The sequence below is a fragment of the Pinus tabuliformis genome, chromosome 9 (assembly GCF_031772625.1).
Source record: "Pinus tabuliformis cultivar Carrire ecotype Pingquan chromosome 9, CPIR1, whole genome shotgun sequence".
Lineage (NCBI taxonomy): Eukaryota > Viridiplantae > Streptophyta > Pinopsida > Pinales > Pinaceae > Pinus > Pinus tabuliformis.
The window spans coordinates 1,056,588,283-1,056,604,322 of record NC_142307.1 but is presented as its reverse complement, the minus strand read 5'-3'; the positions used below and the strand labels follow the sequence as shown (position 1 = coordinate 1,056,604,322).

The following is a 16,040-nucleotide window of genomic DNA, read 5'->3' as shown; positions in this document are numbered from 1 at the left end:
AACTCCAAAGAGGAGTTGTCACGGGCCGACACTCAATGTAGGAGAAATCCATGGGCCACAAATACATTGATGGTTCAAGTCCACTAAAGAGAGGGACATTTGCAAAGCACACACCACGAACCAAATAAATGACCAAGTTCCACAAAAAACCCACAATCCAAAGGGAGGAACAAAGACACAACCCTCTACTTCTTCTTCCCTTAGAAGTGGAGTGGCTCATGAGAGGACGAGGAATTCCCTCGACGGTAAAGGCACGAGATAATATTGCCACCCTCATGCCCATCGGCGGGGAAAATTGCAATCTCGATGGAGCTCAAACTGAGAGAGGGGTTTTCCATTACCTGGACACCCAACCCTTTCGCGAGGGCATGTCGAGGATTGGTCGGGAGGACTAGGGTGGCTAGCCCAACGAGTTGAACCACTCTTCATCCATCTCATACTAACCGCACCCTAAAAATTTCCCCTCACGGAAGGTTTGAGCTACTAGGTGCGTGCGCAACCACTCCCTCGACCCAACCACTAGCAAAAAAGCTCACCCAAGCAACACATCAACCACTGTCGCCTTTTCGAGAGAACTAACTATGGAAGCCCGCACCCTTGGCCCATGCCTTCCAACAAATAAAAGACCAAGCACTACCACTATGAATGAGTCTGAATTTATCCATCATATTTCCCAAGCACCTCAACTGTAGCAACCATGCCCGGCCGAATAGATCGTCGAAAGGGCTCCCAAGAAACAAGCTTCCAAACCCCCTATGGAAACACATTGGGGGAAAGAAAAAAAGGATGGGTGGGACAAGCACAAGCATGGCTTGCAGGCACACACACGAAAAAACAAGCATTACCACAAGACAAGCAACCAACAATGTTCCCGCCAAACACCAAACCCGCTCCCCTAGAGACACACCACACAGTCCCACATTGCAATCGAAACCCAACCAACCCGAACCAAAATAGGAAACCCCTGCTATCAATGATCCTATCGGAGGTTCACCTACGGTAACCTTGTTACGACTTCTCCTTCCTCTAAATGATAGGGTTCAATGAACTTCTCACAACGTCAATGTCAGCGAACCACCATCGTCGACGCAATCTAAACACTTCACCAGATCATTCAATCGGTAGGAGTGACGAGTGGTGTGTACAAAGGGTAGGGATGTAGTCAAAACGAGTTGATGACATGCGCTTACTAGGAATTCCTCGTTGAAGACTAATAATTGCAATGGTCTATCCCCATCACAATGCAATTTGAGAATATTTCCCAATCCTCTTGAACCAGGAAGAAAAAATCGTTGGCTGCATTAGTGTAGCGTGCGTGCAACACAGAAAATCTAAGGGCATCACAAACCTATTATTGCCTCAAACTTCCATGGCCTAAATGGCCATAGTCCCTCTAAGAAGCTGGCCACGAAGGGGAACCTACGCGTAGCTAGTTAGCAGGCTGAGGTCTCGTTTGTTATCGGAATGAACCAAACAAATTGCTCCACCAACTAAGAACAGTCATGCACCACCACCCATAGAATCAAGAAAGAGCTCTCAATTTGTCAATCCTTACTATGTCTGGACCTGGTAAGTTTCCCCGTGTTGAGTCAAATTAAGCCGCAGGCTCCACTCCTGGTGGTGCCCTTCTGTCAATTCCTTTAAGTTTTAGCCTTGTGACAATACCCCCCCTGGAACCCAAACACTCTGATTTCTCAGAAGGTGTTGGTGGAGTCCTTAGAGAAACATCTGTTGATCCCTGGTAAACATCATTTATGGTTGAGACTAGGACAATATCTGATCATCTTCGAGCCCCCAACTTTCATTCTTGATTAATGAAAACATCCTTAGAAAATGTTTTCATAGTGGTCTGTCTTTCATAAATCCAAGAATTTTACTTCTGACAATGAAATAAGAATGCCCCCGACAGTCCCTATTAATCATTACTCCAGTCCCGAAGGCCAACATAATAGGACCAGACTCCTATCACGTTATTCCATGCTAATGTATTCAGAGCATAAGCTTGCTTTGAGCACTCTAATTTTTTCAAAGTAAAAGCACCGGAGCTGTGACCTAGCCAATTAAGGCCAGGAGCATGCCACCAACAAAAGGGATGGAAGGGCAGGTGCACACTGAGTAGGCGGACCGACCTTTACGACCCAAGATCCAACTATGAGATTTTTAACTACAACAACTTAAGTATACGCTATTGGAGCTAGAATTACCATGGCTGTAGGAACCAAACTTGCCCTCTGATGGATCCTCATTAAGGTATTTAGATTGTACTCATTCCAATTACTAGACTCGATGAGCGCAGTATTGCTATTTATTGTCACTACCTCCCCATGTCACGATTGGGTAATTTACATGCCTGCTGCCTTCCTTGGATGTGGTAGCCATTTCTCAGGCTCCCTCTCCAGAATCAAACCCTAATTCTCCATCACCCATCACCACCATGGTAGGCCTCTATCCTACCATCTAAATTTGATAGGGTAGAAATTTGAATGAAGCATTGCCAACACAAGCGACGTGTGATCCATCGCGTTATCATGATTCATCGAAGAAGCAGGCAAGCCCGTGTCGGCCTTTTATCTAAAAAATGTATCCCTTCCAAAGATTTGGTACTTGGTGCATGTATTAGCTCTAGAATTACTACAGTTATCCAAGTAGTATGGTAGCATAAAAAAACTATAACTGATTTAATGATCCATTCACAGTTTCACAGTCTGAATTAGTTCATACTTAGACATGCATGGCTTAATCTTTGAGACAAGCATATGACTACTGGCAGGATCAACCAGGTAGCACCCTCCCACTTCAAAGGGCATTCCGAGTGCTCTCTTACCAAGAGCCAACCTAAACACCCATCAAGTCAAAGAGATGTCAAAATATCATGTAAAACTTTTATGCCTTGCACCTCTTGCATCCCAAGAAGGAAGCACATGCAACATGCCAAGGACATGGCGAAAAAATGGGTAGACCTGCCAAGCCACAACACACCAAGGCCACTTCGGAGTTTGCAACCATGCCCCAACCAACAAGAAAATGAGTGATCACTCACCCACTCCCTTAGAAATGCCTCCAAAAGCCTCCACGCCCCGCATCGAGGCCACCTAGGAGTCCACCCGGACAGCAGCAATGGTGGACCTCGATCTCCCGATCGCCTATGGCAGCCTTGATGCAAAGGAAATAAATGGAGAACGACCAACCATGCAACCTCTATATTATAAATGAGCCCCAACCCTCCCCATCCTGCACTGAGGCCACCTAGGAATCCACCTGGACAACAGCAACGATGGACCTCGATCTCCCGATCGCCTACGACAACCTCGATGTGAAGGAAAAGGAAGGAAATAAAAAGAGGATGACCAACCACAAATCCTATCATAGAGAGGCCATACAAACATCCTTGCCCTGCGCCGATGCCACCTAGGAGCCCACTCGGACAACAACAACAGTGGACCTCGATCAGATGATCACCTGTAGCAGCCTCGACACAATGGCAAGGGAAGGAAATAATACAAGACAGATCGAGCTCGCAACCTCCCTTAGAAATTCCCCTTAACCCTCCCCTCCCCACACAGAAGCCACCTAGCAGTCCACCCGGACAGCAGAAATGATGGACCTCAATCACACGATTGCCTGCGGCAGCCTCAATGCAAAGGAAATGGAAGGAAATAAAACAAGACCAATCGAACCCACAACCTCTCTTAGAAATGCACCCCGAACCTCCCCGTCGTGCACCGAGGCCACCAAGGATTCCACCTAGACAGCAAAAACGGTGGACCTCGATCACTTGACCACCTGCAGCAACCACGATATGAAGGAAAAGGAAGGATATAAAAGAAAATCAAGAGGCTCGCTACACAATACAAGAACATATCCAAACAGGCAGAGGGATCGGGTAGCTCTGCACCCCATGCACCCTACATATAGGCAACCTAGGAGATTTCCCACAATGTTACCAACTGGACAATGAATAATTTTCCCCTACGACCACCTCCACACAATGGAGGGAGGTCAAAGAATTCCACCTCAAAATCCTTCTTCCAGATAGCCCCCACCATTGACGTAGCAAGCCTCCTCCCCATTGGACCATGAGCGCATACACAATTGAAATAGCAAATGCCCCCCAACCCTCCCCTCCCCACACAGAGGCCTCCTAGGAGTCCACCCGGACAGCAGAAACGATGGACCTCGATCGCATGATCACTTGCAGTAGCCTCAATGCAAAGGAAACAAAAGGAAATAAAGCAAGACCAACTGAGCCCACAACCTCTCTTAGAAATGCCCCCCAACCCTGCCTACCGCGTACCAAGGCTACCTAGGAGTCCACCCATACAGTAGCAACGGTGGACCTCAATCACTTGACTACTTGTAGCAACCACGATGTGAAGTTAAAGCAAGGAAATAAATGCAAATCAAGAGGCTCGTTACACAATACAAGAACATATCCACACAGGAGGAGGGATCGGGCAGCTCCGCACCACACACACACTACGTACAAGCAAGCTAGGAGATTTCCCACAACTTTACCAACTAGACAATGAATAGTTTTCACCTACGGCCACCTCCACACAAAGGAGGGAGGGTGAAGCATTCCACCTTGAAATCCTTCTTCCAGATAGGCCCCACCATCGATGTAGCAAGCCTCCTCCCCATTGGACCACGAGCGCATATACAATTGAAACAAAAAATGCCCATAAACATTGTGACTTAACATTTCCAACCGCAAAAGCCTGCCAGCCATGCAAGATGCAAGGAAAAAGCCGATCTCTCGATCAAACATATGGGCCAACACATCTATCAAAACCTCAAAGCCAATTCAACCATGAACGATGTGCACTTTGAAAGGAATGCCAACCCTTAACTTTACAATAAGGTGAACAGCGCCTCACATTGCCCGATGGAAAAAGCAAGCAAGAGGGAGGGTAGGTGGTTTACAACCAAAAACCTTTCACGTCCCTCTTAAATGTATGAATCTCAACCGACAATGCCAACACAAAAAGAGTACAAGCACAAGAAACTGACACCATAAACAGCCGAACAATGAAGAGGCTAGTTGTCACGGGGAGCCACACCACAACAACCCATACAACTCCAATAACTTAGAGTAGAAGGGGAATTGTTCACATATGCTTCCCGAGACAAGCATGGCCAAAATTATCGCTCATGTGCTACCGAGTGGTTATGGCGAGAAGATGAAAATCGGCCACCCTACAAACAACCCAAGGCTATCATTCAGGCAAACCTGAAAACACAACTCGATTACCAAACCACCTTTCACACGGAAAGAAAAACCCTCCCCACCAAATAGGGAGAAGGTGAACAATATAACGAGGAGCCAATTTCAATGGAGCCACACATGGTTGCCCAACCCAATCAAAATTATCTATTCACAACAACCGAGGGGCACGATAGTGACATAGGCATGATAGAGTTTTGGGGCTTCCATCTGGGACCACAACAACGAAGGCTCAAAGGAGTGTCGAGAAAACTTTTAACATTTTTATTGTTTGGATGGGCAAGAGGGACAGGGATGAGCATGGCCAACATTATCGCTCATGTGCTACCAAGTGGGGATTGAGAGAAGATGAAAATTGGCCACCCTACAAATGACCCAAGGCCATCGTTCGAGCAAACCTGACAAAAAAACTCAATTAACAACCCACATTTCACATGGAAAGAAAACCTATCACTTGTATCATTTGGATGGGCACGAGGGACCAGGATGAGCCAGGGAGCCATGCCACAACAACACATACAACTCCAAGAACTTATAGAGTAGAAGGGGAATTGTTCACATATTCCTCCCAGGATGAGCATGGCCAACATTACCGCTCATGCGCTATTGAGTGGGCATGGAGAGAAGATGAAAATCGGCCACCCTACAAATGACCCAAGTCCATCGTTCAGGCAGACCCGAAAACACAACTCAATTACCAACCCACCTTTCACATGAAAAGAAAACCTGTCACTTGTATCATTTGGATGGGAATGAGGGGACTAGGACGAGCCAAGGAACCTCACCACAACAACCCATACAACTCCAAGAACTTAGAGAGCATAAGGGGAATTGTTCACATATGCCTCCCAGGCCGAGCATGGCCAACATTACAGCTCATGTGCTATTGAGTGGGGATGGAGAGAAGATGAAAATTGGCCACCCTACAAATGAACCAAGGCCATTGTTTAGGCAAACACAAAAATACAACTCAATTACCAACCCACCTTTCACATAGAAAGAAAACTTGTCACTGGTATCATTTGGAGGGGCACGAGGGGACCAGGACGAGCTAGGGAGCCACATCATAAATACCCATACAACTCTAATAACAGCGAGAAAAAGGGGAATTGTTCATAGATGCATCCCGGGACGAGCATGGCCAAAATTACCACTCATGTGCTACCAAGTGGACATGGAGAGAAGATGAAAATCGGCCACCCACAAATGACTCAAGGCCATCATTCATGAAAGCCCGAAAAAAAAACATAATTACCAACCCACCTTTCACACGGAAAGAAAACTTGTCACTCGTATCATTTGCATGGGCACGAGGGGACCATGACGAGCTCGAGAGCCACACCACAACATCCCATACAACTCCTGAAGAACTTGGAGATCAGAAAGGGAATTGTTCGCATATGCCTCCTGGGACGATAATGGCTAACCTTACAGCTCATGTGCTACCGAGTGGGGATGGAGAGAAGATTAAAATCGGCCACCCTACAAATGACCCAAGGCCATCCTTCAGGAAAACTCGAAAAAAAAACTCAATTACCAACCCACCTTTCACACAGAAAGAAAACCTATCACTTGTATCATTTGGATGGGCACAAGGGACCCCGACGAGCCGGGGAACCACACCACAACAGCCCATAGAACTCCAAGAACTTGGAGAGAAGAATAGTAATTGTTCACATATGCCTCCCCGGACGAGCATCGCCAACATTACCGCTCGTGTGCTACCAAGTGGGGATGGAGAGAAGTTGAAAATCGACAACCCTACAAATGACCCAAGGCCATCCTTTAGGAAAAACCAAAAAAACAACTCAATTACCAACCCACCTTTCACACGAAAATAAAACCTATCACTTTTATCATTTAGATGGGCACAAGGGACTAGAATGAGCCCAGGAGCCACACCACAACAACCCATACAACTCCAAGAGCTTGGAGAGCAGAAGGGGAATTGTTCACATATGCCTCTCAGGACGAGCATGGTGAACATTACCACTCATGTGCTACGGAGTGGGGATGGAGAGAAGATGAAAATCAACCACTCTACAAATGACCCAATGCCATCCTTAAGGAAAACCCAAAAAAATAACTCAATTACCAATCCACCTTTCACACGAAAAGAAAACTTGTCACTTGTATCATTTGGATGGGCACAAGGGACCAGGACAAGCTAGGGAGCCACACCTCAACAACCCATCTAGATCCAAGAACTTATTGAGAAGAAGGGGCATTGTTCACATATGCCTCCCAGGATGAGCATGGCCAACATTACCGCTCATGTGCTACTGAGTGGGGATGGAGAGAAGATGAAAATCGGCCACCCTACAAATGACCCAAGGCCATCCTTCAGGCAAACCCGAAAGCACAACTTAATTACTGATCCACCTTTCACACAAAAAGAAACTTGTCACTTGTATCATTTGGATGGGCACGAGGGGACCAGGAGAAGCCAGGGGGCACACCACAACAACCCATACAACTCCAATAACTTGGAGAGAAGAAGGGGAATTTTTCACATATGCCTCCCGGGACGAGCATGGCCAACATTACCACTCATGTGATACCGAGTGGGGATGGAGAGAAGATGAAAATTGGCCACCCTACAAATGACCCAAGGCCATTCTTCAACCAAACCCAAAAAAACAACTCAATTACCAACCCACCTTTCACACGAAAAGCTGACCGAGGAACCATGGCGAGCATGGCCAACATTACCGCTCGTGTGCTACAGAGTGGGGATGGAGAGTAGATGAGAATCAGCCACCCTACAAATGACCCAAGGCCATCCCTTAGGCAGAACTAGACAAACATCTCAATTACTAGCCCAGTTTTCACACAAAAAGCAAGAACCAAACGAGTTTACATGGGTGCCCTCACATGACCCGACCCAACCGAACCGAATGAGTTTTCATCGGAGCCCTCAAATGACATGACACAACACAACATGACCCAACTCAACCCGACACGACCCAACAGAGTTTACATGGGTGCCCACACACAACCGAAATGAAGGCATAAGGGAGAGCCAGGAAAAAAAGCTACACAAACGTGCACAAAGCCCACCCCCAGTCACAACTTAGCAATTTTGATACGAGCTTGTGTGCCCAGGCGTGCCCTCACACTGAACGACCTACCTAACTGAGTTTACATGGATGTCGTCAAACGACTCGCCCAAATGAGTTGACACGGTCGCCCTCAAACAACCCGCCCAAATGACTTTACATGGGCGCCCACACGACCGTAACGAAGGGACAAGGGAAAGCCGGGAAAATGAGCTGCACGAACGTGCATAAAGCCAACCTCAGGTCACAACTTAGAATTTTTTGTACGGGCTCGTTCGCTTGGGCGCGCCAGAGCCGAGAAAATGAGCTGCACGAACGTGCACAAAGCCAACCTCAGGTCACAACTTAGAATTTTTTATACGGGCTCGTTCGCTCGGGCACACCCTCGCCTGACCCACCAGAACGAGTTGACATGAATGCCCTCAAACGACCCACCCAAACAAATTTACATGGGCACCCACATGATCGAAACAAAGGGAAAAGGGAGAGTCAGGCAAACGAGTTGCACGAACATGCACAAAGCCAACCTCGTGTCACAACTTAGCATTTTTTATATGAGCTCGTTCACCTAGGCGTGCCCTTGCCTGACCCACTCAAACAAGTTTACACGGACGCCCTCGCCCTACCTACCCAAACAAGTTGACATGGACTCCCTCAAATGAACCGCCCGAATGAGTTTACATGGGCGCCCACACGACAGTAACGAAGGGACAAAGGGAGAGCCAGGAAAACGAGCTGCACGAATGTGCACAAAGCCAACCTCGGGTCATAAATTAACATTTTTTATATGGGCTCGTTTTCCCAGGTGCGCCCTTGCCCGACCTGCCCGAACAAGTTTACACAGACACCCTTGCTCGACCCGGTCGAACAACCCACCCAAATGAGTTGACAGGGACGCCCTCAAATGACCTCTCCAAATGAGTTTACGTGGGCTCCCACACGACCGTAATGAAGGGACAAGGGAGAGCCGGGCAAGCGAGCTGCATGAACGTGCATGAAGCCAACCTCAGGTCACAACTTAGCATTACTGATATGGGCTCATTCACCTGGGCGCACCCTCGACTGACCTACCCAAACGAGTTCATACTGACACCCTCACCCAACCCGCCTAAACGAGTTGACACAAATGCCCTCAAACAACCCACCCAAACGAATTTACATGGGTGCCCACACGACAGAAATGAAAGGACAAGGGAGAGCTGGGTAAACGAGCTGCACGAATGTGCACAAAGCCAACCTCGAGTAAAAACTTAGCATTTTTTATATGGGCTCGTTCACCCAGGTGCGTGCTCGCCCAACCCGCCTGAACGAGTTCGCACGGAAGCCCTTGCCCGACCCGCTAGAATGACCCGCCTGAACAAGTTGACACAGACATCCTCAAACGACCCACCCGAATGAATTTACATGGGTGCCCACATGACCGAAACAAAGGGACAAAGGAGAGTCAGGAAAACGAGTTGCACAAATGTGCACAAAGCTAACCTTCGGTCACAACTTAGCATTTTTGATACGGGCTCGTTCACTCGGGCATGCCCTCGCTCGACCCACCTGAACGAGTTGACATAGATGCCCTTAAACGACCTGCCTGGATGAATTTACATGGGCTCCCACACAACTGAAATGAAGGGGCAAGGGAGAGCCAGGAAAATGAGCTGTACGAACGTGCATAAAGCCAACCTTGGGTCACAACTTAGCATTTCTTATACAGGCTCATTCACGTGGGTGTGCCCTCGCCTGACTCGCCCGAATGAGTTCACATGGATGCCCTTGGCCGACCCACCCAAACGAGTTGACACGGACACCCTCAAATGACCCGCCTGAATGAGTTTACATGGGCTCCCACACGACCGCAATGAAGGGACAAGGGAGAGTTGGGAAAATGAGATACACGAATGTGCACAAAGCCAACCTTGGGTCACAACTTAGCATTTTTTATATGGGCTCGTTTGCCCGGGTGCACCCTCGCCCGACCCAAACGAATGAGTTCACACGAACACCCTCACTTGACGTGCTGAACGAGTTCACACGGACGCCCTCACTTGACCCACTCGAACGAGTTAACACGGACGCCCTCAAATGACCTACCCAAATGAATTTACATGGGTGCCCACACTACCGAAATGAAGGGATAAGGGAGAGCTAGGAAAATGAGCTGCACGAACATGCACAAAGCCAACCTTAAGTCACAACTTATCATATTTGATATGGGCTCGTTCGCCCGAGCACGCCCTCACCCGACCCGCCCGAACGAGGTTACACGGACGCCCTCAAATGACCCGTCCGAATGAGTTTACATGGGCACCCACACGACCAAAACGAAGGTACAAGGGAGAGCTAGGCAAATGAGCTGCACGAATGTGCACAAATCCAACCTCAAGTCACAACATAGCATTTTTTATACGGTCTCATTTTCCCGAGCGTGCCCTCGCTTGACTCACCCGAACGAGTTAACACAAACGTCGTCGCCTGACTTGCCTAAACTACCCGACCGAATGAGTTGACACGGACTACCTCAAATGACCCACCCGAATGAATCTACGTGGGTGCCCACACGACCAAAATGAAGGGAGAGGGGAGAGCCGGGAAAATGAGCTACACGAACATGCACAAAGACAACCTCAGGTCACAACTTAGTATTTTTGAGACAGGCGTGTTCCCCCAGGTGCTCCCTCACCCAACCCACCCAAATGAGTTCACATGAATGCCCTTACCCGACCCGCCCTGTCATGCCCCTACACCTGCGGTAGTCTTTTAACCACTTATAGCAAGGTGCGGCACCACCAAACACTTTCTTTTCATGAATACTTATGTTCATGGACTACACCTTAACATTCGATACTTAGTTTATTTTTCTTCACCAAGTATTATTATTGTTCCTTTATACTAATGAACACCCATACACATTCATTGTCCACAACAATTATACATGAAGAACACAATTGCATAGTATAAAGGGAGGGGAAACTACCTGAACAATGAGTCTGCCCAATTTCAATATATTATACAACTTTACAATTTTATAAGTATACTTGAGAAACTCCAAGTTTCATACTTAGCCAAATTTACAACCGGCAACACCTCCGTGTAGCCAACCGAGTTCACCGTTCAAACGCACGAGTTGTCTTGGCCGAGTTGGTCAGGCGTGCCCTCACATGGACCGCCAACCAAAACTCCTCAACCAAACTACATGCCTTCGTTCACCCGGTGGGTGGGCGCCTCACTGCACTCTCCACCCGAGTCACCAACCAGCGGGCGGGTGCTCTCACCCACCTTGCCACTCGAGACCTCAACTAAACTTCCAACCGAACTGGTGTTTACCTCTACACGGCAGGCGCCTTTACCCAAGGCTTCACTGATGTTTCCTTCTGAATGGTGGGGAGGCATCTTCATGAGACCCATGACCCATGCCTTCACTCGTCACCAAAACTCATGTTGTTCACTGTGTAGCGCTACCCAAGTGCAGGCGCATAGACTTGCACCTTGCTGCAGCCTCCTAACACCTTCGGACTTCCTTTGATGATCGAATGATGTCTGTTCGAATGATGCCTTCAACGCTCCAACATAGACTATGTTTATATGGGCGGTTGGGCGAGTCGAGCTACCTAGCCGACTCATCCACCACATGGACTAATGCCCTCACTTCATGCTAATTCATTTGGTCAGCCATCCAACCTTCGCCCGAATTTTCTATCTCATGAGGTCGACCCGTGGGTGTCACCAACTCATCGCCATGCTATAAGTTCACCTCGCCAAGCCTTCCACGTGCATTTTTCATGTGTTCCTTTGCACGCCTTAGCCTCAGCTCATCGCACTTCATACGATGGTAGTAATCCGGACCACAGGTCCTTACATCCTCCTCCACCTGAAGTCATTTTCATCCTCGACAATATGCTATCCCAGTAACCATCCTGTTATCAATATTTTTATATCCGAACAATCTTATCCATGATATCAACCCACCCACATACTGCAAACATCCTTGCAACATATGTAGAAGCACCATCTCCATCATGTCTCGTCCTCATCCTGTAATCGGCCAGTCAAGTTACTCAACCTGATACTAACATTCATCTACACATTGGTACCCCTCATGACTCAAACTAGTTGGGTGGCTAGTCCAGCCATACGTCCAAACCACAAGAATGCACATCCTTATGCCACCATCAGTCTTTCCCTGACTTCTTCTACATCTTGGACTAATCAAGAATCTGTCCAATCCTCCATGCTCAAGTCCATGAATCTCCATCCAATCTACTACATGTCTAGCCTATGACCTTATTGCACAAGAGTGTACAACCTCTCCACTGGATCATACATCTCCATGTCAGAACAACATCTGCACACATCCTTTGCTTCAGCATTCCCCATAGGATAACCATGAATGACATCTCTACAGATGCTCCTGCATAATGTCCTTGCATAAACTGTCATGCTCCATGTCTCAACCTGATGTCCATGACTCTAGTTGTCCATGATGTTCAACTCAAGTAGACTCCATCCCAACATCTAGCCATCTGCATCCAAGTCTGCAATCTGTCATAAAGAAACCTCCTCCCAAGGCCCCTTGCTAAGGTGGTGCAACCCCTTCCAATCAAGGTCCCTACACCAACCCATCTCCATGGTTGTCTATAGAGAAAGGAGGGCCAGGATGTTTCCTCCTTGACTCTCATCCACCCATGTATCAGACTGATGTTGTGTCCTCAAGTATCGGTGCACAACCTCAATCTCCTCACATTTACATCCAAGCTCCCCAAGCTTGGCTTTCGTCAACTGAAATTCATATATGGCCATAGCATATCTGGAAAAATCCACTATACTAGCCGGATCTTTACCTTCATAATCTTCTCCAACCACTGCTTCTGAAGTAGTACTCAGACTCCCTTCTTTTTCATCTCTATTGTGAAGATCATCAGTAGAAGATGTCTTTGTCAAGTGCTTCAAGGTTCGTGAGATTGATCTCTTACTTCATTCTTCCTCGCTCTTGCAATGAAGTCAAACAACTTCCCTTCCTTTGTTGTTTGAGTCATACTCCCAACTCCTCTTTGCTCCACATCCTCATGCTTCACATTCGGATCTTTGGGATACAAGGTCATAGAATTCATCCTCAGTCTATACCCCAAGCAACTCCTTCTATTCATCGGAACCATCATAGTTCTTCCCTCAGCTGTAATCAAGAGAATGTCTCGGTCCACCATTGGTGTGGCTTGTGCAAGCTTCATGAAATCTTTCCCCAGCAGCATAGAATGATCATCCATGTCCATGATCTTCAAGTCCAAATTTCCAAACCACGATTCCACTCTCATCTGAGTGTTCTCCATCACACCAGTAACAGCTTTCATGGTAGAGTTGACTGCTTTGAAAGCACTCCATTCCCTATCCATCTTTGCTTTCTTCCTAAAATACTTTGTTGCTTTCCTGCTTAAGAAGCTATTAGTAACCCCCATATCCACCAAAGCTACAAATCTCTTGCCTTTCACGGTCACCAGCACAAAACTCAGCTTCAAGGCATCACCTCCTTCCGTCGGCTTTATCTTGTGTCTCACATCAGCAACCTTCTTCACGAATTCAGCCTCAGAAGTGTTCATTGGCTTATGCTCCAACTTGACATTCCTCCTAAGGTACTTCACTTCCTTTCTTGGCTCTTCTAAGCAACTCGATCTTGGTCTAGCCTGACTTCCCTCAAGCTTGTCCTCCATCGCATTCTTCTCAAGTGCACCAACCAAGTGTCCATTGACTACCTTCATAGAACTAAGCTTTTGAACAACCTCTAGATTGTCATGGTAGTAAGTTCCTAGCCTGTCAATGTAGTCGAGCTCTTCCTACTCAATTATAACAACCTTCTTACCAAGAAGCTTCTTCTTTATCTCCTCCTCAATTTTCTTGACTTTGACTTCTGCCATGGCACTTTTCTTCCTTAACCAGGCTCTCTCATCCAAGATATCTTGAAGACCAAGACCACTTTGTTATATCTCCTCATCAAGTTCCTTGAGTTCACTATCTATCGTACTTCCTCATTGGCTTTTGAGTTCTTCAAGTTACTTCCTTAGTTCCGAACAACCTTCCTGAATTTTCATGTTCTCAGCCTTTATTGAAACCCAGTTAGAACTCCATCGACCCATTTGTTCAAACATTTTGTACCAGAAGACTTCACTTACATTATGGATAGATTCACCTGTCATAGGTTCATCCACCATCTTTGCCTTTCAATCTTCTCCAAGTTCCCTTCAAAACATGAGCCGGCTCTTGATTCCACTTGTCAATGAGATCAGCTTCCTTCACCTACAAGTACCTACTTCCACTGTCACTTTGCAATGAGCAACCGTGCTCAAACACCAATTGTCAAGTGCATATCACCACCAACTTCCTACAAAACTTCTCACCAAGTCCTCAGACCAGCTCTGATACCAACTGTCACACCACTACACCTGCGATAGTCTTTCAACCGCTTATAGCGAGGTGTGGCACCACCTAACACTTTCTTTTCACCAATACTTATGTTCATGGACTACGCCTTAATATTCAATACTTAGTTTATTTTTCTTCACCAAGTATTATTATTGTTCCTTTATACTAATGAACACTCATACACATTCATTATCCACAGCAATGATAAATGAAGAACACAATTCCACAGTATAAAGGGAGGGGAAACTCCCTGAACAATGAGTCTACCTAATTTCAATATATTATACAAATTTTACAATTTTACAAGTATACTTGAGAAACCCTATGTTTCATACTTAGCCAAATTTACAATCGGCAACACCTTCATGTATCCAATCGAGTTCACCGTTCAAATGCATGAATTGTCTTGCTTGAGTCAGGTGGGTGCGCCCTCACATAGACTGCCAACCAAAACTCCTCAGCTGAATTTCATGCCTTTGTTCACTAGGTGGGAAGGTGCCTCCATGCACCCTCCACCCACACTTATGAACGTCGGGCGAGCACCTCACTGCACTCTCCACCTAAGTCACCAACCAGCAGGCAGGTGCTCTCACGCAACTTGCCACCCGAGACTTCAACCAAACATCCAACCAAACCGACATTTACCTCTGCACGAAAGATACCTTCACCCAAGGATTCACCCATGTTTCCTTCCAAAAGGTGGACGAGCACCTTCGTGCGACCCACAACCCACGCCTTCACCCATCACCAAAACTCATGCTGTTCACCGTGTAGCACTGCCCAAGAGCGGGCACATTGCTACGGCCTCCTAACACCATTCGCACTTCCTTTGATGATCAAATGATGTCCATTCGAATGATGCCTTTAATGCTCCAACACACGCTATGTTTATATGGGCAGTTGGGCTAGTCGAGCTTCCCGACCGACTCATCCACCGCATGAACCGATGCCCTCACATCATTTCAAACTCATTTTTCTTTGTTGGTCGGACAACAATCCTTCACCCGAATTGCCTATCACATGAGGTCAGCCCGTGGGTGTCACCAACTCGTCCCCACGCTATAAGTTCACCTTGCCAATCCTTCCACACACATTTTTCATGTGTTCCTTCACATGCCTTAGCCTCATCTCGTCGCACTTCGTACGGTGGTAGTAATCCAGACCACAGGTCCTTACATGCTCGAACGAGTTTACATGGATGCCCTCGCTTGATCCACCCGAATGACTTTACATGGATGCTCTCGCCCGACCTACCTGAATGACCCACACGAATTAGTTTACACGGACGCCCTCGCTAGACCCGCCTGAACAAGTTTACATGGATGCCCTCACCCAACCCACCTGAATGATTT

General features: G+C 47.2%; 1 pseudogene; it reads right to left on the bottom strand.

Moving 5' to 3' along the window:
- Positions 1 to 971: 971 nt before the first annotated feature.
- Positions 972 to 2,783, bottom strand: LOC149152336 (18S ribosomal RNA; annotated as a pseudogene).
- Positions 2,784 to 16,040: the final 13,257 nt, after the last annotated feature.